Here is a 24,676-nt window from a genome sequence, read left to right on the forward strand (position 1 = left end):
ATGTTGAACCTATTAGTGCTGATCAGACTACGAAGACCCAGGTCATGAAAGTTTTGACTCTAGTATCAGACGGACAAAGAGAAGGCGGTTTTTCAGAATTAAATCCATTTGCAGCCAAGGTTCAGACTTCTGTTGAATCAACTCCAGTACCTTCTATGTTGGGAGGATTTGATTTATTTGACGAATCTGTCAACCCAGTCCAGACAACTGCATCTTCTGGTGTAAACAGGGACGACAGGGTTTTCCAAACCACTACCCTTCAAGCACCTCCCAGTAGAACTGGAAGCGTATCTGTCTCCTCTGACACAGATACTTCTAAGGGGACAGATTATAAACAATTCCCTTTTGCAGCTCTAGCTACAGATGAATTACCTATAACTAGACTGAGTCCAGCTCCACAACGACAGGGTTATGATTTGTCTCATAGTGGTGGGTTAGCACCACAACATAATTTTGGGCCTGTTACCAGGAGCAGATCTGCGGCTGCGGAGGCTGGGAATATTCATGCTTGTGCTGATAAAAAGCGTCCTAGCTTTCAGATGCCCATAGTGACCTCTACCACATCTACGGGTAGACAGACCATGAGTTATACACCTTATTCTCTTCAAGATACTTCTATGATAAGATCTGAATTGCCAGATATTAATAGGGGAGGTGCACCTTGGATTAAGGCATTTCTAGGGCGATGTGCGGGTGTAGTTCCGGCTTTAGGGGATTTTCGTCGGGTCTTTACCTCTTGCACATCCTTATCCATGCTGAGAGAAATAGAGGCGGCAGCAGGCACTGAGAATGACCCAGACGACTTGTTGCTCTGTCGGTGTGTCGGAACGTTGTGGCCTATAATTCGTCAGGAGTTTCCTGTTCGGCTAAGGAATGCCGAGCTTTGTAGAATTCCCCCAGGACAAGAGGAAAGGGGCACAGCTTATCTCCTGAGAGTACGAGAGTTATGGATTAATGTTACTGGTGCAGACCCAGCTCTGGATGAAAACACTGAACTTATTTTTAGAGGAGCAGTAGAGGCTTCTGTCTCTCCCGTTATTCAAAGTCAATTAAAGAATGTTGTGGGCCTGTCTGAGCTCTCATATCGTGGATGGGCGGCTCATGTAATCACTTATATAGATAACATGGTGGAAAAGAGAATAGCGGAGGGGGCAGAAATAATTGCTCTCCAAACTCAATTGGTGAAAAGTCAATTAAAGGAATCTAGGGATAAGATCAATAATGAAAAATCTGAGAAACAAATGTTACAAACTAGAGACCCCCACCCTGGCCCTACCTCCTCCTCGGTCGCGACACCTCAGTTGCCCCCCCCCCTAGAACCTCCCTCTCAAGCCCCCCCCCCACTATGACCCTTTGTTTTCTCTTCAACAGCCAGAATTCTATACACACCCCCACCACTCTGGGGAGAGACCACATTCGTTTATGCGTGGTAGAGGTATACGGGGAAGACAGAATACACGATCTGGTCAGAACTTGTGTTTCCGCTGTGGACAGTCGGGGCACTGGAAGAGAGAATGTGGAGCTTGCTTTGTTGGTCAGCCCAACGGGGGTGGGATCCCTCTATATAACCATCAACAATACCCCCCCCCCACAGCACAATCCACCCCACAAGCTTCGACCTGTTGGCAAGCTCCGGGTCAACAGCAGAGGGGTGAGGTTCCTCTATATAACCATCAACAATACCCCCCCCCCACAGCACAGTCCACCCCACAAGCTTCGACCTGTTGGCAAGCTCCGGGTCAACAGCAGATGCCGCAATAGGGAGGCCCAGAGCCGACAGCAGGTCACTCACAGTGTTTCCAGGATAACTTGTATCTTGAACCGTTAGTCAAATTGACGATAGATGGTAGAGATTACATGTGTATGGTTGACACGGGAGCCAGGTATTCCACTATAACTTCACCATTGCCACCCTCTGTGAATACCGTACCTGTTGTGGGTTTCTCGGGAAATACAGAAAGGTGGCCTTTGTCTGTTCCTGTTTCATGCAAATGGAATTCACTTTCTTTCATGCACTCTTTTCTTCTTTCAGCTTCATGCCCAGTTAATCTTCTTGCCAGAGACATCTTATGTTCTCAAAATATTGCCTTATTGATGACCCCTGACCATATTGAAATCACTTTTCCAGACGGCAGTATACAAAGGTGTGCTACCCTGAAAAAAACTATGCGTCAAATGGCTTGTCTTGCTTCCACCATTGTTAGTCCGGAATTTGATACGGATTCTCAGGCTGAGATATGGTGGGGAATAATATCAGATTTCACTACACAGAGTGCGTGGAAATTGTTCTCTCAGTGGTCCCCTTGGATATCGATCCTACATCTTTATAGTGACCCATTGGACCCTCCTCATTGTACTTTGAACTATTCACTCTATGGCGATGATAATTATGATGCTATGTGGGAAGGTTTAATTACACATTGTCAGGAGACAGGACTTCACCCAGAGGTTGAATTACAGGATATTTATGTGGGTCAGGAAGGAGTAGCCCTAGCAGTCGTTTTACCTTCAGATCTGACCCAATATTATGCCTTGTCTGACACTTCTGCTCCACATGTGACCCTTAAGGTTGTGGAAGGCGGGGAAGCCAAAAACTTGGGCCCGATGATCAAGAAATGTTTGACAGCCACTGACTGGATGATGACTCAGAATAAGGATTTGAAATATTCACCGTCTTTGAAAACATATAGAATTGCTCATTCTTCTTTCATTAAGATACATCCAGAGAAACAGTGTCTTCCCAGAACACACGGAAGGGAAAATACAGATCACCCAAATACAGATTCTTTGATTTCATCTCTACCAGTTTCTCTATGGTCAACGGGTCCACTGGATGTTGGTCTGTTGGATATTCCCCCGGTACAGATTTTGCTTAAACCAGACACTGTTCCAATTTTCAGAGCACAATATCCTCTCCGTTCTGATCAGATACGTGGGGTAGAAAATACGATAGCCGGCTTTTGCGAAAAGGGTGTTTTGATTACTGCAACTTCTCCTTGGAATACACCCATCAACCCGGTCCCAAAGCCCGGTAAACCAGACTACCGCATGATTCAGGACCTGAGACCTGTAAATAAAGTTGTGGTTCCTACTAACTATGACACTCCAAACCCTTATACCATGCTGAATGCATTGTCACCTGAACATACCTACTTTACCTGCATCGACCTGGCCAATGCATTTTTCACTGTGCCCTTGCACCCTAATTCTCAGTCTCTGTTTGCATTTCAATATATGGGTCAACAATTGACTTATTCACGCCTCCCTCAAGGTTTCGTGGATTCCCCTTCTATCTTTAATCATGTGTTGAAACAACACCTGAATGACCTTGATCTACCCTCTGGTGTTACCATACCTCAGTATGTTGACGACATCCTAATAGCAGCTTCTGACTCTATTTCTATTATGATTGCGACAAAACTTGTTTTATCTCATCTTGCTACATGTGGTTACAAAGTTTCTAAGCAGAAACTACAGGTTGGAAGGAAGCGGGTCACCTTCCTGGGGAGGGTATTAGGCTCTGCAGGCCAGGCCCTCACTCCTACACAAAAGACTGATATCCTTTCTCACTCAAAGCCTACTGATGTTAGGTCTATGATGCAGTTCCTGGGTTTGGTTACGTATAGCAAGAACTTCGTTCCTGACTTTACAACACGCATTGCCCCATTACGCTCCATGATCACGAAGGCTGGCTATAAGAATTATAAGGCCCATTTGCAGTGGACTCCAGAAGCAGAATCTGCTTTTGTAGACATTAAAACAGGTCTGGCAGAGGCCTGTACATTGCATACACCTGATTATGCACAGCCATTTCATTTGGACGTTGATGAAAAGGACGGCTTTGTGAATGCCGTTCTATATCAGAAGGGGAATGGAGGTAGTACGGACAGACGGATTTTGATGTACTACAGTTCAAAATTGGATACAGTTGAAATTGGCCATCCTACTTGTGTTAGACATGTTGCTGCCATAGGTAAAGCTGTCCAAAAAACATCCTACATCACGATGAGTAACCATACATATGTACATACTACACATGGAGTCAAAGCTTTCCTTGATTCCAATGCATTCACCCTGTCTGCTCATCGCATTCAAGGGTTACAACAGCTTTTGAATAAGCCACACATTCATTTTACAACGATTGGAGCTAACATGGCTTCCCAAATGAACACAAAACAAGATCATGAGTGCATTCCAGAAGAACCTCTACATGATTGTGTAGTGGAAACTAATAGAGAAATGCAATTACATCCTACGCTTCATCAAACACCCCTCCCTACTGCAACAAGGACTCTTTTTTGCGACGGTCATAGTCACTACAGCGCTACTGGATCTTTAACAGCATCCTATGCTGTAGTTGAGGAAACCCCTGGGGGGTTTATAACTCGACAAGCTTGCGTTATCCCACAGCCAGCTTCAGCACAATTAGCTGAACTTACTGCACTCACAGAGGCATGCAAATTGGCGAAAGGTCAATCGGTAAATATCTACACAGATTCGGCATATGCGGTTCAAGCGGTACATGTGGATATGTGTCACTGGAGGAGGAAAGGTTTTGTGACCTCGACTGGGGCTCCAGTCAAACACTTGGATCAATTGTTGGCTCTATACTATGCAATTTTAGAGCCTGCAACAGTTGCTATTATGAAATGCAGAGGGCATCAGAAGGGAGGCAGTAGCATAGCAAGGGGAAATAATGCCGCAGACCAAGCAGCCAAGACTGCAGCAGGATATGATGTACATAATGTAAATAAACAAATGTGTCAGGAGACAGGAACCCCTGACTCTGAGAACCCTGCGAGACCACACAGAGACTTGAACCCCCTGTATATACGTGAATTGCAGGAGGCTGCTGCCCCCACAGAAAAACAAACATGGGCAGATAAGGGGGCTACTAAGGATGATTTCGATTTATGGAGAAACCATGAAGGGAAGATAGTAGCACCGGCTGGGCTACTCAATATGTTGTGCCAGGAAGCACACAGCAGGGGTCATTGTGCAAGTTCCAAGATAACAGCATTGATTTCCCAGAATTGGTGGCATCCATTTTTGAAGGATATTTGTAAATATTTTGTACAAACATGTGAAATATGCAGCCACTTTAACCCTAGAGCTGCATTGAAGGCTGGACTTGGTGGCTTCCCTGTTCCAGCGGCCCCATGGAGAGAGATCATGATTGATTTTACTGATATGGGAGCTGAACACCGAGTAGAAGGGAAAAGATACTTATTGGTGTGTGTGGATATTTTCTCAAGGTGGGTTGAAGCCACACCCACCAGAACTGAAAAAGCAAGAGAGGTGGTGAAGTGGCTAACTAGAGAAATAATCCCCAGGTTTGGAGTACCTGAAGTCATAAAATCAGATAATGGAACACATTTCTCTAATGAAGAGCTGGCAGAGGTGGAAAAAATGTTTGGGATCAAACATAAATTTGGAGCCGTCTATCATCCCAGCTCACAAGGACTGGTGGAAAGGGCCAATAGGACTATAAAAGAAAGTTTGGCGAAAGTATGCGCTGATACAAAACTCACTTGGGTGGAGGCTCTTCCTATTGTTTTGTTCAATATAAGATCAACCCCTAATTCCACTTTAAATGTTAGCCCACACGAAGTCCTAACGGGCAGGAAGATGCCATGTCCTTTAGTGACAGCTCCATCTGATACACCTCCAGCTATGTATCAACATCAACAAGTGACAGATTATGTGAAACTGCTGAACAATACTGTCACGAGCATTTCTCAACAGGTGACGGAGATCCATACGAAGGAGCAACAACAATGTACCTCACCCGTTGCCATAGGTTCATGGGTCCTCAGGAAAACTAACAAACTCAACTGGTCACAACCAAGGTGGAAGGGACCCTACAAGGTGGCTGAGGTGACATCACACTGTGTGAAAGTTTGGTTGAATGCAGACAGACTAAGTAACTGGATACACAAGACGCATTGTGTTCCAAGCACCGATCCGACTGAACGTACTTTGACTGAGGTCCGGACTGACTTAAGGACCTCAAAACCTGACATTGACACAGACAATGACCCCCAAGACTCCACCTGAATTCAAAGGGCTAGAAAGTTCCTCCAGTCTGGACACATATCGTGTCCAGAATGGGAGGAGAGGCCTACTTACAGTGTGTCTAATCATAACTATTATGATTGTGTGGAGAGAACTTTTACTCTCCAAAAAGGTGAGTAGTACAATATCTGTCACAACAAATCAGGTAAGGACTGGTACACACTCAATGGTGTTTCAAGTCCATAAGACTGGAACGGTAAAAGTAGATCTGTGTGAAATTGTTAATTGTCATACGAAGGACAAAAGTTTTTCCTCAACTCAGATATATATCTGCTTAACTAGTAAGAGACATCAGTGGTGTCCTTCATGGCAATGGGTTATCGCTAATACAGGTCGAGATTGGGGATATAATGCTAGACATAACCTCAAAAGCCGATTGACAATAGTTCGAACTAAGCCTCTCCAGGATTGCAAAATTAAACAATGCAATCCATTGATCATAACTCTTAGAGACCCTTCATGGTCAGATTCTGGGCTCTATGTGTTAGGAGTATGGATTAAAGGGAAAGATATGTTGGGGATGTTTGAAATTAATGTGGTTGAAACTCCTGTAGAAACAGATATATCCAGTACTGGTTCTGATATGTATATAGCCCAGAGCGTAAAAGAGATTTCATATAAAACATTAACTAAGATTGAAACTGGTTATACAGAAGAAAATGTTTGGTTGAATTGGATAACTTCTGCTGTGAAATTGGCTTCTGTTAACAACTGTGTTGCATGTTCCCGAGCTCGACCCACATTATTAACAGTCCCATCACCCTTTTCCGAGAATGAGACAGACTGCATGCTTTATTTATGTCTAACCGAAAATCCCCCAACTGCATGCTCTCATTTGGAGAAACCATATCCTCTTTCTCCAATAAATGCAATTCCGCCTATATTTACCCCTGTTAAAAACAATCACATGTGTATGGCCCGACATGGTAAATCTGGTACCATAGTGGGTCATATCCCGTATGATTGGTGCGTTAGGATAACTGATGTGTCCACATGGAAAAATGTCACTAAACTATCTTTTGCTCGATCTGATGTTTATTGGTACTGTGGTGGACAGAGACTTTTGAACACTCTACCCTCTGATTGGATTGGTGTGTGTACTCTATTATCATTAGTGGCACCTGTTACTGTAGTCAATGCATCCGTTTCTGATATCCTTAAATGGAAAACCCAGGTACATCCCACGAACAGACTCAAACGGGATGTATTCGATCTTTATGGGGATTCTCCGACTTATATCGATGCCATAGGAGTGCCTAGGGGGGTCCCTGACGAATATAAATTGGTTGATCAGGTAGCTTCAGGATTTGAATCTGTCATCCCAATAATTACGGTGAATAAGAATGTAGATCGCATAAATTATATCCATTTCAACGTACAACGCCTTAATAATATGACTAGGGACGCTATAGTTGGGTTGCATGAACAGTTGGCAGCAACTTCACTTATGGCATATCAAAATCGTATGGCGTTAGATTTTTTGCTTGCTGAAAGCGGAGGAGTATGTGCACATTTTGGACAGGACTGTTGTGTATTCATCCCAAATAACACGGCTCCAGATGGCTCCATAACTAGAGCCCTATCAGGTCTCAGAACTCTTTCTGAGGAGCTAACAGAGAATTCTGGCATTCAGAATACTCTTGGAGATTGGTTCTCTCAAAATTTTGGTAAATGGAAAGGTGTGGTGGTATCAATCTTTATTTCTCTTGTAGTGGCTGTGGTTGTTCTTATCTTATGCGGATGTTGTTGTATACCATGCATTAGACATCTGTGTCTAAAATGCATTACCACAGCAATAGATGGAAAATTACAACAGCCTCCATTTTCACAGATGGCTCAGATGAACTTTGAGACTGTTCCGTTATTTCCTTCTTCTGACCCAACGGAGGTTGAATTGGAAGAAGTGCACGAACTTTTCTCCTTTTAGGCCATGGCCAAGAGGCCTTATCTTATAGGTTATATGCATGCTTTAATTGAAGTTTTTGTGATCATAGACTATGATTTAGGATATGTTAAAAAAAAAAAAAAAAAAAAAAAAGGTGAGAGATGTGGTGTGTGCAGTGTGCTAAAGTACTCCCCTTAAACAAAAAAAAAAAAAAAAAAAAAAAAAAAAAAAGGCTGCACTGGTTTCCATGGAGCCTTGACTGGAAAGTTACCCCTGGTACAGAACCTCTTACAGAAATCAACTTCAGATCCATCTCCTACGCTGCTTCAATGTGCAGCACTGTCCGTCTTCAGGTCAAAGACGACAAAGCTGTGTCGGCTGATGATACGAACTTCATCTGAATGCGAGGTGGGCTCTCGCACAAGACTCTGACAAAGAAAAGACTGATGGAACAGCTTCTCAAGGCGGGCAGTAACATGTCATTACCACTGATCGTATGGTGCGACAATGAGACTTTGTGGTCACAACAGAGAAAAATAACGACAGGATCTTCAAAATATGCAACTGCATCTGTCGAAACTATGCTTGGACACTGGCAAAAGGACCATCTGCTTACGGCTCTGGTGATGTCTGAGGGAACGGCCGGGGGTGCTGAAAGGCCGAGGTTTTCTGCGGATGCCTGGTGTTTTCACGAGGGCGATTGTTGGTATACTGCACACACTCATTTCCTACTGTTTTGTTCCAATGGGTCATCGGTTTTACACATTTTTTCATAAAGCTGGTTGGATATTATTTTACGATTTTTTACTTTATTTTATGTTTTTTGGGGGATTAGTTTGAAAAGATGGTTATCTGTCCAAAGTGTGCCCATGCCTGTTGAAAGGGTTGAAAAAAAAAAAAAAAAAAAAAAAAATGGGGGGGATAGTAGACAATGTTATTCGGTCATAGTGATATCAATCATAATAATTTCAGACTGATTAGTGGACTTAGTGCTAGTTTATGGTTTATACAGTATATGATCAACTCGCCTAAATGTTTTAACACACGGAGTGCATGAACCTACACTAAATTCTTTGAATCTATTATTTTCATAAACAGCAGGTGCATTTATGATATTAGATGTACCACGTCATAGGAATACAAACTACTTGCATGCCAGTAACACTAACACCTGTTGTTTAAATTTGTTACAAAGGGGCAAGGCTCAACTGAGATTATAGATAGACAGTTATTACTGTACAACCTGTCCATTCTGTTTTTTGAGTCATACAGGGATATGGAATGAAACCCTTTCCAGGCTAGGAGAAGACTCCCCTGTCTATCAGAGTGGCAGGAGCCACTCTAGGACCATGACAGAGACATTCCAGGGCCTGAGTGGATGCTTGAGTAAAGGCTACTTGGATGCAACAGCAAAAAACTTGGGAGACATCGGAGGACAACTTTCATCACCTGGACGCAGGACTCCGATCTACAGGAAATCATGGAGAGATGGAGTGCTTTCGTCTCCAGAAGAACAATGGATTATTTTTTGAATGCAGGACTCCGATCTACAGGAAATCATGGAGTGGGTATGCTTTCGTCTCCAGAAGAACAATGGATTATTTTTTGTTGCCGTAAACCTGGACACCTGGATTTCCCCATTTTTGACTGGAATATATAACGGACTTGACACATGGTTATACTGATTTATTTGGTTTATTTGTGAAATGCTCATCCATTATGAGATGTACAATTGTTTACAATATGAATATTCAGACTTCCACAGCTTTAAATTTATGATTGTTGTTGAATGTATTTGTATATTAATCTGTATGTATGGTTCTTGATATTTGTGGGTTTTCTCTTCTGTTGCTCTGCTTGTATCTTCACATCTGGTGGTCATGTTTAATATTGCAGGATTGGGACTCTGTTTTGTCTATACAGCTAAGCAGGGTGTTCTATTTTATAAGAAAGGGGGTACAAAAACAAAACACATATATTTTTATATCCCAGTGGACATTTTTACATGGTTGATTTGAAAAACATGAATTAATCATGTTTTGAGTGGAAGTTGTTAGGATTTAATGAAATTATTGAAGCTCAAAACTGTCTAAGCTCTCTCTTCAAAGTAATCTCATTCTGATTAAGAGCAAAAGGTTTAAATTAGATTAGAAGTTAAATACACATCGCTGGAGAAGAGACAGGGAAAAGGTGACACCTTAAGGTGATTCCTCCTTCATCTTGCTCTGCTAATGAAGTTAAATACAATACACATATGGTTGGAGAGGAGACAGGGAAAAGGTGACACCTTAAGGTGATTCCTCCTTCATCTTGCTCTCCTAATGAAATTAATTTGCAATACACATACAATGGGGAGAAACAGATGTTTAGCATTGGGGGGTCTGATCTGCGGTCTGGTTTGACACCTCAGATGGGAGACAGACAGTAAAGGAAATGTAGAGCTGGAAGTGACAAAGTTTGGGGGTTCTTTCACGTCTCTTAGGCTCAACCAATGAAAATCATTTGCAAAGAACACCCTCCTTTTTCAGTATAAAACCGATGGGATCGATGACTACCGCGTGATTTTTCTCTTGTACCATACGTGGTCTGAGAGAAGTCTCCTCCGGCCGGAAAAAACCTTGTGCTTGACATGATTAAAAGTTGTTAACCTGTGATTTTATTCCACTAGTCTTTCTTGATTCACCAGACAAAAGAACACGTTAATCTTTCACTACTTTGCAGCAAAATCATCAATTACATCATCATACGAAATCTGTTGTTCAACTGCGGCGCAGTAGCATATACACCGCCGTTGGCGGTTGCCGCTTTGCGTCCTCTATACCAGTGTTTCCCAACCCTGGTCCTCAAGGCCCACTGTCCTGCATGTTTTAGATGTTTCCCTTCATCATCACACCTGATTCTAATTAACGGTCCTAATTAGCTTGTCATCAAGGCCTGTACAATTCTGTGATGATACAGCCACTTGTATCACGGTGTGCTGAAGCTAGGGATACGATACACTAATCTCACGATACGGTACGATACACGATATTGAGGTCACGATAACCATACGATATTATAGCAATATTTTTTTAACAACGTTGCATGAGGAACATATGACTGGAAAAAATTGTATTTTATTTGAAAGACACAAAATACAAAACAATACTGTGCGTTTGCCCTATTGTTACAGTTTGTAATTCTTTATAACTGTTTAAGTTTTAAAGAGGAAGCCAGGCCAACCATTTTCCACAAACTGAACTAAAAGTAAATGTCAGGTTTGCATTATGCATCTTCAGTTTCATACAAGTACAAATATTTAGCCACAAACTGAATAGTTTCTCTCATGTATGATTTGACTTTTTTCTTTTCCATAAATTTAACTAAAATTAAAAAAATAAATAAAAGTAAATAATTACATACAATTTTACATCATAAAAAAGATTGATTCATGCTCACCTTATAAGTGTAAGAGGAGATTTATTTTTGTTAAGGTTATTTTGGTAATTCAGGGTTCATTATTTTATAAATATATTCTTTATATTGTGATGTAAATCAGGGACTATAATGACACTAGTCAGTTTATCTGTAGTGATTAGTCTGTTTTAGATTGGGCGGAGTGATACGCCACAGTACGGCACTAGGTGCTGTGTTGATGTTCTAAAATCCTACACTGTTGAGGGACATTAAAGTACACTGGAACTCAGCAGAAGTTGTCCCCGTGTTTATCCTACTCACCACCCCAAAAAGGTTTAATTTAATAAGGTAAGGCTTAACTCTACTCTAAGCTCAAAACCCCCCAAGAGTCCCGTGATCGGGACCGCAAAAAGGTACTACTTTCTTCTGAGCGTAGTAGGATTTTGGTCCGCGGGTCGAGGCGCTGTCGCCACGCGCGGTCGGATGCGCGTTACTAGTCAACACAATAGATTAATATTAATAACCCAATATTGCGATACACCTTGTCACCTCCACAACACGTTTCGTGGCGTTTTTGTATCGCGAAATTTCGTGGCACGATATATTGTTACACCCCTAGCAGAAGCAGGGAAACATCTAAAACATGCAGGACAGTGGGCCTCGAGGACCGAGGTTGGGAAACACTGCTCTATACTGCCGAGGTTCTAAGCGGCTGAGTCGGCCCTGAATCTGACGTCATCACAACACACGCCACCGATTGGTCGGGGGCCGTCAGACGTTTGAATCAGGAAGCGGGAGTCAGCACGAGAGCGACTCGCGGCGATTTTATTCAACAGACAATGGCAGCGCAAACGTCTGTTTCATGATCCAACTCTGAGGTGCAGATGTTCATAAACCTGGTGCTGAGGAGAGAATTAAAAAGGGATCTAGACGGGCGATAAGGAACGACCAGATCTACCAGGAGCTCTGTCTCTTCATAGCTGCTCACGGCTCCAGCTGATTTCTCATCAGCGCCAACACAAACAAACAAAAAAAAGCCTTGTCGCTTGAAGTTTCTCTCACTTTCATTTTTTAACTTGATATGGAACACAAGCCACAGACCCAGCAGCACATCTATCATCTCCTCCAGGTTCTACATCTTTAGTGTTGTTGTCTTCTTCCTTTACATACACAATCAAATATGTCACAGCATCTTCACTCCAACCCGCCCACTTCTCACCTGGGGGTTTAAAAACAAACGAGGATGAGGCGAGTCCGGGCGCGCTGAGTAGGTACTAGTGGAAAAGCTCCATAAGTGAAAGCGGCTTCAGAGCAAATCTTTTTTTTTTTTGAGAGCGCCTGTGCGCTCCCACCTGGATTGCGCCCTGGATAGTCGCCCAGTTTGCCCATAGAAAAAACCGGCCCTGAATACAAGTCACCTCAAAGTCTTTCTGAAGCCTTTGATTAGTCGGATAAAATCTATGAAGCATCTTAAAGGACATTTCTTTCTTCATTGACCTTGTTGGTTAATAAAAACGTATGTTTCCAAAAAAAGCAGACTAGTAGGATAAAGCAGAGCTCACAATATCTTGTTGAAATAGTTGGCTAATAATCTTGTTTTTATTTGCATTATTACCTGTGAAACAAACTTTCCCCAATGCCGTTTCAGTTATGCTAAAAGATGTTGTTCCCATTCAGATCTTTAAAAAGGGAGATAACGCCTGAAGGCCCTGAATCAAAATCCACAGAAAAGTCTTCGGGTGCAACAGGGATCCCATAATGTTGCATAACTTCAACATAACTGTAAAGATGCCCGTGCTGATCAAACCGCTGACTCAGTAAAGGTATATTATTATCCAAACATTGTTGGAGGAAGATATATTTGTTCTTATATAAGATATATGTATTGTTCCATTTAAAAACTCTCTGGGGAATAGGAAGTGTTGACAGCTCCAACATGACGCAGACATCCGTTCAACAGTACACTCACGTTTTGAACCTGACTAGAATATGTTTTGTGCAAAACAACATATAAAGTGTACCTCAATTGTACTTTTATTGTCACTTACTTTGCCCATAAAAATAGCCAGATCGAATTCATCTCAAACTTATTGATATTGTTTGCTTAATGTCATTTACACAAAAATTCTACCGGTAATTGTTTCTTTGTTTTATCCAATTTTCAAGTGAATTAAAAATGTATATGCGATTCTTAAAATATATGGATTGTGTAAAGAGCGATAAAAACGACAAGTAAGATTTGTACATAGACTTATCCCTTTTTGTGTATCTTCTCTCCTTATTTGCTTGTTTTGTTTATTTCTTCTGTTTATTGGTTTGGTGATGTATCCTTTTACCCTTCCTGTCGTCGTAACTTTTATTGTATTTTTTTTATATCTTTAGCTGAGCATATCTATGGTTTTTGTTCTTTGTTTTATTATTAAATAAAGTTGTATGAAACAAAACATTCAGTTTAAATCGAATCTCCAACATCATCAACATCAACACAGACGTTTGACTTCAAAACTTCCCTCAGGTGCTTCATGTGACATCATAATATCTACAATTGTGCAGTTGTTCTAAAGTTACTTTCATCTAAAATTCTAAATGTACAAAAATGTATCGGTTTGTTGTGTTTTAAAGCAGAAAAACCAATGTTTTTCTTCAGGATAAAACAGGGAAAACTGCTTAGACTGGTATTCGGTTTATTTGTTGACTTCCCTGATTGAGCAAAATGATTTGATGTCTGTCAGTTCAACATTCTTTTTGTTTAACAGTTGAGAGGTAAAGCGGTGCAATATGTCCTTGTGAAGCCCACTGCATAAACACATCAACAGTTCATCACAAGGTTTCATGTTGTGTTGATGAACCTTTGTGTACAAGTTCAACCAAGTAATACATCTTATTTCATTTGGTAAAACAAGATAAATGAGATCATGTTGAGTGAGGTAAAAGGTTCCATTAAATACATATAGTATTTTAGCCCTAAGATGACATTGTTTTGTGTAGATTCAGGAACATACACGGGCCTAATTCCTTTGTTTTCTAAAACCATCTGCTGGAAGGATCATGGGTCCGACTCCTGGAGCGTCACTTCAGCATCTTCAGCAGCCTGGACACCTTTGTAGGTGGTTCTGCCCTTCTCCCATCACAAGAACAAAATGTACTTACAGACTAAACAGTAGTTATGATAAGATAAACAAAATATCTAAAATCCGGTTTGTCAACTAGATCCTCCTTATAAAAACATTTGCAGCCCCTCCCACTCTGAGGTAAACTTCCAGGTAAACAGGCTGCAGTCGTTCACACACTCAACCTGCAACTCAGTCGCAACGTTTATTATGGTATATCATCAAATATAAAATGGAATAGCTACAAACAAGTGAGTAACTTTCTAAAATGTTTGTTTCTCCATATTGATTCTTATGTGTAAATCAGCTGTGCTTTACATCTGTGTTGATACCTGACTGAAGATTTGACATTAATTCACTGGGGCTCATGGAAAGGGTTCCAACCTTAACGATCACGTCGAGTGTCCAGAGCTCATCGTTGGGTTTTACTTACTTTTTTGTCAAATGATTTTTCAGCTCAGCTCAGCAAAGCAAAGTAAAACAGAAAGTATCACAAAGCAAAGCCCGTAAAGGTAGAGACGTAAACGTTTAGCTTCGACATAGACGGCTAAAAAGTGGGACTGAAATGGGGGATCTGAAGCAAAATAACTAGTTTGAACTTTGTAAATCTGCAGAAACAACAAAGACATGAAACCGATGTCATCTTTGTTTGCTTTTATAACTTTTAAGTGTTTTTGAGCTTATGTTTGTTGACATTCCTGCAGTCCTGATGGTGTCTGAACGGGAAGTTTTAAACTCAAAGTTAATCATCAGATTGGCATGCAGGTCTGTTGGTGAGACATTTGTATCAGGGTGTGTCGATCAGTGTTTTGCAACCTGCAGAATAGTGGTCCCTGAGGACCAGGACTGTCTACCCTGGTCCCTGAGGAACAGGACTGTCCAGCCTGGTCTAAAACCTGCAGGATAGTGGTCCCTGAGGACCAGGACTGTCCACCCGTTTTCACCTCTCATACCTGATGTGAATGACTCATGATTATTTTCAAGGTGCTTAAATGAGGTATTTTAAATATGTGCAGAAACTGATAATAACTGCTTTAAAAAGGCCTTTTAGAAATGAATCCTTATATCTTTTAAATCTATGTCTGAAGAAACCTGGGTTTTGCTTTCACTCTGGTTCACGACGCCCAGAACTTCTGTCTAATGAAGATGTGTTCTGTGTCACAGTGACAGAACTGAACTTCATCCTTGTGTTTGTTCACGTGGTGTCTTCTGGGCCTGGTGAGTCAACCGTCAACTCACTGGAGGTACAAAGCCTCTGAAAAGTTTGTTTGATTGTTCCTGTTGTGTACTGAAGACATTTTGAACAGAACACGTTCAGAAATGACCACGAAACACACGTCCATACATATACACGTACACACTCGTCCATACATATACACGTACACACACGTCCGTACATATACACGTACACACGTCCATACATATACACGTACACACTCGTCCATACATATACTGTACACACACGTCCATACATATACACGTACACACTCGTCCATACATATACACGTACACACACGTCCATACATATACACGTACACACTCGTCCATACATATACTGTACACACACGTCCATACATATACACGTACACACGTCCATACATATACACGTACACACTCGTCCATACATATACACGTACACACGTCCATACATATACACGTACACACTCGTCCATACATATACTGTACACACACGTCCATACATATACACGTACACACTCGTCCATACATATACACGTACACACGTCCATACATATACACGTACACACTCGTCCATACATATACACGTACACACGTCCATACATATACTGTACACACTCGTCCATACATATACTGTACACACACGTCCATACATATACACGTACACACTCGTCCATACATATACACGTACACACGTCCATACATATACTGTACACACACGTCCATACATATACACGTACACACTCGTCCATACATATACACGTACACACTCGTCCATACATATACACGTACACACTCGTCCATACATATACTGTACACACACGTCCGTACATATACACGTACACACTCGTCCATACATATACATGTACACACGTCCATACATATACACGTACACACTCGTCCATACATATACACGTACACACGTCCATACATATACACGTACACACTCGTCCATACATATACTGTACACACACGTCCATACATATACACGTACACACGTCCATACATATACACGTACACACTCGTCCATACATATACACGTACACACGTCCATACATATACACGTACACACGTCCATACATATACACGTACACACTCGTCCATACATATACACGTACACACGTCCATACATATACATGTATACACACGTCCATACATATACGGGTACACACACGTCCATACATATACACGTATACACACGTCCATACATATACACACGCCCATAGATATACACACATACACACACAGACGTTTAATAAAGACTTATGTCTGTTTGTCCTGCAGGGACACATGCAGTAAAAGCAACTAAGGTGGTCTATCATGCGGCGGAGCACGACAACATCACCATCAGTTGGGACTTCGACGCCCAGACTGATGTGTCTTCCACCACCTTGAACTGTATTGAGATTTCACATCATTCTAGGATTCTGTTTCTGATGGTAAGGGGGGATGAAGTCACAGGATCTCAAGATCCTCAGTTTAGAGGACGAGTTCGTTGTGACAAAGACGCTCTCAAAGATGGTCAGATTAAATTCAGACTGTCCAGACTGACTCCAGAAGACTCTGGAAGTTACGTCTGTAAGCTGATACACTTTGACCGGACACTAGGAAGAACAGCTGTTCAAGCCTCTGGTAAGTTTACACAACTCAAACACATCCGTTGTTGGTGTTTTCAAGTTACTGTGTGTCTAATGTACCAAATATTAACACAGATGTCTTCTGCAGTAAACTTTGTCTTGAATGTGGACAACTCTCCTTCAGCTCAGAAACCTCCACCGTCAAGACCGGTGGTCACTAAAAGTGAGTGAGATGTTACCCCCAATAACTTTTATAAATGTTCCTTCTGCTGAAAACACGGTAGAAACACAGCTTTTGTGATTGTGTTTGTGTTCAGAGCCACCTACTGAAGCACCATCAACAGACATGAAATGGGGTATGGCTCTAGCGATTGTTGGAGTAGTTGCTGTTGTTGGATATCTCGTGATAACTTTTTATAGACAATATAACAAAGGTGCGTGTTCCTTATTGTTATCAACCCACTTATTATATATTGCACATCTTTCAATGTTTAAATCAACTTCATATGTTTTGTAAAGATCAACGACAGGATAACAGGCTTCAACAACGGGACGCTCTCATCGACCTTCTGATCAACGTCAACATCAACAGCACAGGCGAGCAGCATCATGGCGACTTGGCTGCTCAGGATGATCGAACACTTGACAGAGAGCAAACACGCCCTGATCAGGAAACTCCATCACCTGAACATCCCATCACTCCTCATCCACTGGGTTCACAGTTTTCTCAGCAACAGACCACAATCCACCAGAGTGGGCAGCGTGACATCATCATACGCCATCACCAACACCGGTTCCCCACAGGGCTGTGTGCTGAGCCCGTTCCTGTTTACCCTCTACACTAATGACTGCATCAGCCCCTCACCCACAAACACATATCTCAAATACTCAGATGACACTGTCGTAGTTGGACTTTTAGACACTTCACTCACAGAATACCAGAACTCCATTTCTCACCTCACACAGTGGTGCTCTGACAACCATCTGCACCTCAATGTGTCCAAAACCAAAGAACTGGTCATCACCTCCCCAAGCACAAGCAAGTCAACCCCCCTCCCCACCCACAACCCCATCAGCATCAACGGAGAAGCCGTAGAGGTGATAGATACTTTCAGATACCTGGGATTCATTATAGACAATAAACTCACCTTTGAATCACACATCCACGACATCCATAAACGCAGCCAACAAAGACTTTCTGCCATCAGAAAACTGAGAGCCCTCTCAGTGGCCCCCCACCTCCTACTGTTACTGTACAAGAGCATAATTCAGCCCATCCTCCTCTACTGCTCCTCCTGTTTCTTCAACATGTTGTCATCCCCCAACACAAAAAGACTGACACAAATCACTCACAGAGCTGCCAAAATCATTGGCCTCCCCACCCCCATCCTCTCTGACCTCAACACCATAGCCATAACACGCAGAGCACTCACCATCACCAAGGACCCCAGTCACCCCCTAAACCCGTACTTTGTGCTGCTTCCATCTGGCCGCCGGTACAGGTCCCTGACCTGGAAGAGGGTCAAGTTCAGCCGAAGCTTCGTCCCCTCTGCTATAACAGAACTAAATAGATTGCGTCGCTAAATGTGTGTTCCTGTTTAATGTGTATGGGTGGGTGATGTAATGTATGTATTTATGTATCTTGAGGTTGTGTGTGGCGTACGGGGGTGAAAACAAGTTTCCTTGCAAAGGACAAATAAAGCTGAATCTGAATCTGAATCTGAATCCAGACACTCCTCTGATGACTCCACAGACCAACCAACAGGCAGAGGACAACTTGGTTTAGAAGTCATCTGTCTGATCTTTGATCAGGTTTGACTGACTCAGTGTTTCTTAATTCCAGTCCCCGGGACCCCTGGATGTTTTAGACCAGTAGTCTTCAACCCAGGTTCAATTCAATTCAATTTTATTTTTATAGCGTCTATTACAACAAGAGTTGTCTCTAGACCCTTTCCAGAGACCAGAACATGACCCCCGAGCAATTATTACATAAACAACGGCAGGTAAAAACTCCCCTAGTGGGAGAAAAACCTTAAGCCAAACAGTGGCAAGAAAAACTCCCCTTTAGGAGGGAAGAAACCTTGAGCAGGACCAGGCTCATAAGGGGGGACCCTCCTGCCGGAGGCCAGACTGGTGGGATCGGCAGGCCAGGACGTCAGCAAGCACACAGCAGACATCCACACAGGCAGGTGGAAGCAGCAGTGGGGTGATCAGAGGGGGGGACTGCAGGCCAGCAGCTCCTGAAGCTCCGGCCTGCAAGCATGCACAGAAGAGAAAAAAGGGGGCCAGCACAAGAAACTACAGGAGGATGGACAAAAATGATAGCTAGGAGATACTTATAATAAATAAAAAAATGGAAGAGGAGAAGAGAAGAAGGAAAGAGGAGAGGAGAAGAAGGGTGAGAGGCACCGCCCAGCGGATCATGTCGGTGCCCCCCTGCAGCATAGGCCTATAGCAGCATATCTACCATGAAGCTGTGTTTGAGACTAACTATTATAGTCTTGTTCTATAGCTGCAGCTATGACTACTGACTCTAACACACTAGACTTTACACTAACTAGAGGTCCTGGAAATATACTGTCCTGGATGTTTTAGATGTTCTCTGTTTCAGCACAGCGGATTTTAATTAATGGACTTCACAAGCTTGTCATTCCGGTTTATAAAATTAATTTGTATGAGGGTGTGTTAATGCAGGGAAACATTTAAAACATGCAGGATAGTGGTTCTCCAGGACCAGACTTGGCTATCCCTGACGTAGTCTGTGTCATTTTGCAATAGACAAAAAATTGTGTTTACCTCCATTTTCAAATGACTTAACCGTTTGGTTTCAGATGCCACTGTGAAAATCCAGCACCTCCATATGTAGTTTATATTTCAGGTCTAAAGGAAACAATTTAATAGATAATAGAAGATTTGGGATAAAGGACTCAGTGGAGTATACAATACTAAATACATAGTTTAAACTTTTATACACAACTCAGGGAAAGTCTTCGAATTAAAACTTTTCAGCCGAAGGCATGTCAAAGAATATTCTAAGATGTATTTTTCTTTAAACTTTTGTAACCTTTAAGAATTTTTACACATAATGTTTTATTTGTTTTGCCCCGTTAACAAATGAAACATGAAATGGGCAGCAAAATATGATGTTCACATGTGGACGCCAGGTCTCAGGGGGTTAAGCTAGTCTTGATTGATGATGTAATTTATTCAATCTTTCAACTGTACTGTAATTGTTTTAGGAGGAGGTGCTGTGTTCAGTCATCCGTTCCTAAGAACACTCAATGTGCTACTTACTGTCTTAATTTGACATTATATCCCTGTATGTTGTTGTATATATGCACTGTACAGATATAGTTTTCTATCCTTTGATAAAAATGTTTTTGACATTTTTTATGGTAATGGTATCATACATAGTACATATTTAAAGTCTCTTTGTACAACTGTAAATAAACATTTTCTATCCAAACTGCAGTGATCATTAGTTAGACAACAATACTTTTATTCTTTCTGTGCGTCAAACATGTTTTTCTAAGTTTATTCTTGCACTGAAGTATCAAAGTATATTTGTAAAGTAAAAGTGAAAGCCAGCGTAGCTAGTTTTGCTGCCGTTAACTGTGCGAACATTCAAACGTGTCCGAACTGGTTTCAGCCAGTCGGAGGCCGGAGGCAAAACGACAGAAAACCTTTAATCATTCAAAGATAAGTACAGAAAACCGACTGCAAACATCTTAAAGCTGTTATATTCAACGAGGATGTGATGAAACCTCATTTATCAGAAGATAAACAAAAGCAGAGCATGATTTAAAGTCAACCTTCAAAATATAGAAACATCATGTGACTTATAAAACAACTCACCTTTATTAAAAATGAAACCGGATCCTACTTGAATGATGTGTCTGCACGCACATCATCGTCGGTTTGACGCTTCAGGTTTAAACAGGAGTGGACGTAGCATCCTCCAGGTAACCAATCTGAACTATTGCAGGAAACGTGTCACTGTGCACTCCAGCTCTCACAAACCATCACAAGGTCCAAAGTAAGTAGCGCCTGCTACAGCTGGAACATCACCGACGACCAGCAGAGGCCTCCAGCGTCGAGGCTTCCCTGGATTGAGGTCTGTTGTGGAGAGGAACTTTAGACACGTGCAATAGGTCTAATTCAGTTAAATTTAATTCAAAAATACTTTATTTATCCCAGAAAGGAACAAATGAAGCAAGATTTTGCAGAAATCAGCGGTTAATTTAAGTACCACAAGTTGCAGTATGTTTGTCATCTGTACAGCACTTTTATCCTGATCTTTGTGAATCATATTTTTAATCTTTAAAGTGGAGAAAATATGCTTTATTTTGTTGTGACTCATCTTAGATACAACTGGAGGCAAAAAAATAGAGGAATTTATATTTAAGTTTGTTAAAATTTTAAGAATATTAAAGTTTTCTGTTTATTATCAACACTAGGGACGAGAATTGATACAATTTTTATGATTCCAATTCCATTTTTATTCTACTTAACGATTCGGTTCTTTATCGATTCCCTTATTGTTTCTCATTTGGGGAAAAAAGGACAACAATGAGGCAAATGGTGCTAATATGATAGGCAGTGTTCGTTGAATAGTTAAATAGTTACCAGCAGAATTATTAACTAAGGACTAGGTAACATTGCTGCTGCTGCTGTTGCTGCTGGCTTGAGAATTACTGATGTCAGTCCGGAGTGGATCGAAAACGCGACATTCATTGATTATTATTGCTGCTGTGTGCACAAATGTGTTTGCATGTTGGTAGTATTTCCTCCCTTTGATGAAATATTGACTTGGCAAGTATTGCAAGTTGTCTTGTTGTCGTCTTTTTAACTTAAGTGTTACCGGACTGTCGAGCGTTTGATCACTTGGGCGCCGTGTCTACTATTGACTGCTGGGTTACGCAATCTGCGCGATGAAGTCGTTCGTTCCCACTGGAATCGAAAAGGGAATCATTTGCAAAATTTCCAAACGATTCCAAGGAATTGAATCACTGCGAACCGGTTCTGAATTCCCATCCCTAATCAACAACCAACAACTACCCCCACCACCCTCCTGACATGTTTGGTTCCATCTCCATTAGTGACCACCAGGGGGAGCTGGTGGGCTACTAATGTGGTACCTAAATGTTTCATTTCTGGACTGGTTATTATGGCCTCATAAAAGTAAACAATTAGGTTCAATGACACCACAACATATTTAGGACGATTTCAAAGGTAAAAAACAAATTTTATTGATATGTTGTTTTTAATTTGCATGTCAGGTATTTAAAAAACCTAAACATTCTTGTCCAACAAAAAGAATCAGCAAATTAAATTGTAAAGCCGTGGAAAAAAACAAACTTTATTAAATTGTAGCTGCATTTGATTATTATTCTACATCACACAGACAATCACTAATGTAAACAAGGCATTTAAAATCTAAGAGTAGATAAATAACCTTAGCTGATAGCATTTTTTTATTATGTCATAATTCCAGTCACCACGTTGAATCTCCTGCAGCCACAGACGCCGCCGGTGCTTCTTTATTTTGCCCTCAGTTTTATTCACAGGTTTCATTAGGGGTCGTCTTATTTCTGTTAGTCTTAGAGGACAAAAATCACTTCCCTTCAAACAGCTGAATTCTTTTTCAATGTTTCCAGCAAAACATAACAAATATCGGACCAAAAGTTTTGGACAACGGGGGTAACTGTTTCATTGTTCACAGAACAGAAAGAACATTTCATATCAATGTCTCATCTCGGCCCCTGTTGACGTAAACAGTCGTCGTTATGTCATGGACTGTTTAAGTCTCTTTGTGAATACGTGTACCACGGTAAGATGCAGTGAGGTATTTAAGACATGCAGGCATCAGAGCTGGGAAACTGGTTACAGTTAGAAAACATTCCTGGAGATAAGAAAAGCTACAGAACACTGATACTTTCAGTCTGACAAAAGGGCTGCAGCAATGGGGAGAGATATTTACGCTCACCTCGCTGTAATTGTTGTTTCTCAGATATAAACGGTGTCAGAGTTTCAGCTTCTCACAGTTTGGTCAGATACTTCAAGTTCAGGACTGCTCAGCCGCACAAGGAAACATAAATGTAAGTATTTTGGATCATTGATAAAGATTTACTCGTCAACAGTTGTTTGTTGATATAATTATGGAGCTTTACTAACTAACTTTGACCCTAACTGCTCAGTAATGGACCACATCTTGTAGTAACCTGTGGTTCTGTACGTGTTTAGTTGCTTCTGGAATTATTATTTTTTTAAGATATTGTGTGGCTCCAGTGGCCCTTTATTCAAGTTGCAGACAGGGAGGGGGTAGAGAGAGAGAATGGGGATGACATGCAGCAAGGGTGCGCAGGCTGGGGTTCAAACCTGCGACCGCTGCAGGAGGACTGTCGCCTCAGTATATGAGCCGCTTGCTTAACCCACTGCACCACCGAGCGGCTCACGGTTTGTTGCTTCTGGACTTTTAAGAGATAAACGGAGGAGGGAGAGGGCAGTTAGTGACAGATAGTGGTTGCTGGGTGGTTGTTGTCGTGGTTACGGCTGACAGGAACCAGTTCAGTTACAATAAAGCTGCAGGTTATCATCACCTCTGTCCGTCGGAGAATCGGACCATAAGAGTTTTAGAAACGCAGTCATGTGACAGAAACACAATTTTAGAGGAAACATGTTTCTGAACCGCATGATTTCCTCCATAACACTCAGTGTAGTTCCATGCACATCTAAATCCAGCTATTGGCAACAATCTGGATAAGGATTAAACTGGAGGTGGTTCAGCTCTGCGACACTGGGTGGTGCCACACGCACTTTCACATCGGCTCTGTAAATGTCGTACATACTAAGCTGATCATGTTGCAGGTACGATGCAGCAAAGCCTCCTTTTTCTTCTTCTGTTACGGTGTTGTTGCAATGCCGTGACTGTTATAATTCCCGCGGCTGGTCACTTCCAGAAGGGGGGTCCCGGGGCAGTCAGTAGCTCAGCTAAGCATGGGTTGGTATGCATGCGTGAATAACTCGGATTAGGACGCATTATCTGGCACTAAAAGCTCAATCTCAAGAGTTTCAGTTCAGTTCGACTACAGCCCGACTAAAGTGTATACGTTGCTTTTAAAACTTCGATATCTAGTGTGTCTGCTCTCTTTAACTTCACATTCTCATCTTCTGCTCCACTTTCCTCCAGAATCACATTCAACATGAACTCACTACAACTATTTCACATCTTCCTATAGTCAGTTTGAATACCAGTGAGGGCTCTCGAGTTTTTAAGTTTGCTTGGAGGGAGTTTTTAAATATTTTTGGGGGTGGGGGGTGCACGCATGGAGGAATATTTAATTTAGGGGGGGAGTCAAGGCAAGTTGATTTGTATAATACAATTCAACAACAGGGGGATTCGCGGTTTAACCAAATAATAATAATAATAATAATAA

At 41.7% G+C, this 24,676-nt stretch overlaps 1 protein-coding gene across 1 annotated transcript in view; it reads right to left on the reverse strand.

Moving 5' to 3' along the window:
* The window catches only part of LOC133420421 (uncharacterized), a 39,411-nt gene extending 18,292 nt beyond the window's left edge, over positions 1–21,119 (reverse strand). Inside the window, exon 1 of the mRNA XM_061710114.1 lies at positions 21,096–21,119. The gene's annotated coding sequence lies outside the window, so the exon portion shown is untranslated. The remainder of the gene's footprint in view (positions 1–21,095) is intronic.
* Positions 21,120–24,676: the final 3,557 nt, after the last annotated feature.

The sequence above is a fragment of the Cololabis saira genome, chromosome 20, assembly GCF_033807715.1.
Source record: "Cololabis saira isolate AMF1-May2022 chromosome 20, fColSai1.1, whole genome shotgun sequence".
NCBI lineage: Eukaryota > Metazoa > Chordata > Actinopteri > Beloniformes > Belonidae > Cololabis > Cololabis saira.